Here is a 2,042-nt window from a genome sequence, read left to right on the forward strand (position 1 = left end):
AAAACTGTCTTTGAGCCTTGGCTTTGCCACTTTGTAGCTTTTTAACCTAAATTATTTAACTTAAGTTGCTTGAGTAACAACTTATCTGTAACATGAGAATAATTTTCTTTTCATTGAGTTTTGATGAATAAATGAATTATATTAAGTGCTTAAGACAGTACATGCACAGAGAAACTGCACAGCAATTAAGAACTTTTATATTCCATCGTGTGTATTGATGACTTCCAGATCTCTTTGTATAACTTGGTCTTCTCTCCATATCCTTTTCCGGACTGCACACAGGACTTCTCCACTGGCAGCCTAAGCTGAACCCTCCCACCTTTACTGTTTCTGCTCCTCTTGGATTTCTAATCTTGGCGACAGCATCACTTTTCACCCAGTGCCCAATTTAAATAGGAAGTCACTCTGGACTCTCTCTTCCTCTCTTTCCACACCCCCTCCCACTTCTGACTAGTCACCAAGCTGTCCATTTTTTTTCCAAAACCTATCTAATTCATCTTACAGTTTTCACCATCACCTGCCTTAATTCAGGCTTTGTTCTCTTGCGGATAGGTCAAAGTGGTATCCCCCTTGGATACTTGGTTGACTGCTTGCCTATAGATGTTAGATTTTTCTGTATATTTTACTATAAAAAGCCAAAGAACTGCACATATCTACATGTTATTTGGTTGACTTTTCCTTCCCATGTGGTTTTACTGCTTCCTCTTATTTATGCTTTTATCTACATCCTGTATTCCTCAGCAAAATGAGCAGTTTACAATTTAAAGACTTATCTTGTAGAACTCTATGTGGTGAGGAAGAAGCTGCAAGGAAGAAGATAGTAGTAGGGACAGCAATTGCATGGCCCCAGCCAAATGATTAAGCAGCTGACATGGACTCTGAAATAAAGACAGTTACTGCTTCTTGCTGCTTTGAAGAGGAGGCTAAAAGTTTGCTTTGATGTTGTTTTTATCCTTTAGTGTTGCAGAGTTGAAAAGATGGTGAATTATTGGAAATTCCTGAAAACACTCACTTAAAAATAAATGTCCAAGATAGTCATGACTGTTCTTAAGTAGTTTTAATGTTAAGCAAAGACTTTAAGGAGAGCTAGGAGTAAGCTGAATGCAGTGTTCAGAGAGATCAATCATGAGAAGCTGATCCAGTAGCAGAATTGCTAGGTAAAAACTAAGGATGAAATGGGAAGCAATTATGAGGATTCTCCAGCTTCTGCTGGCATGTAAAGTCAGGGTCCTTTCTCTTTTGGATTAAAGATGTGATAGTTGAAAAAGCAACCAAAAATGTCCAATTTTGCTTGAGATATTTAGATAACTTGTTTGGAATATTTTTTCTTGAGTGATTCGAATAATTTTGTCAGCTTTTAATTTTTACTCCTATCAGAAACCTAGCAGGTTTCAGGTATGTTTAGAAGCCAAAGCATAAATGTTGTTTCAGCTGTTATGGGTCCTCAATCAGAAAAGAAATAGCCATTTTTGTTTATTCTGTCAGATAAGTGCTTCATGGGATATGGAGAGTTGAATCAGAGTTTATGAAATAGGTTGTGTCATCTTTCAATTAATAAATTAGAATTCTCCTTCTTGATAAGGCTTGTTATGGGCAGGATTACCTTCAAGAAATGTGGATGTGGAACCGTTCCACAACTGGCTTTTCATATTGGAAGAGACGGTGCCCTTCATCTGACTTTCTTGTCATTATTACACATATTTCTTTGTAAAGCCTTTGTAATACTTAGAAGCATTTTCATATTTCTTAAATTTACTATAAAATTTAAGGTATTTGTATAGTATTTGAGAGTCCCCCCACCCCATTTATATTGATGCTTCTCCAAGGAAGAAATGTGTACTTAATATTAAAGTTAAAGCTAACCTAAGGTAGGGATATATATGTTACTAGTGAATGGAATAAAGTACCTGAATATTTTTTCCTATTGTTAATATTACATATAAATTAGGGTTTATCATAAAATTTGACTGGTAGAGGTTTTCTTGAGAAACTTGTATATATCCCATTGAAACCAATAGACTTAAACTTGAAAAGAATCAGGA

Source organism: Acinonyx jubatus, chromosome A1 (assembly GCF_027475565.1).
Source record: "Acinonyx jubatus isolate Ajub_Pintada_27869175 chromosome A1, VMU_Ajub_asm_v1.0, whole genome shotgun sequence".
Classification (NCBI taxonomy): Eukaryota; Metazoa; Chordata; class Mammalia; order Carnivora; family Felidae; genus Acinonyx; species Acinonyx jubatus.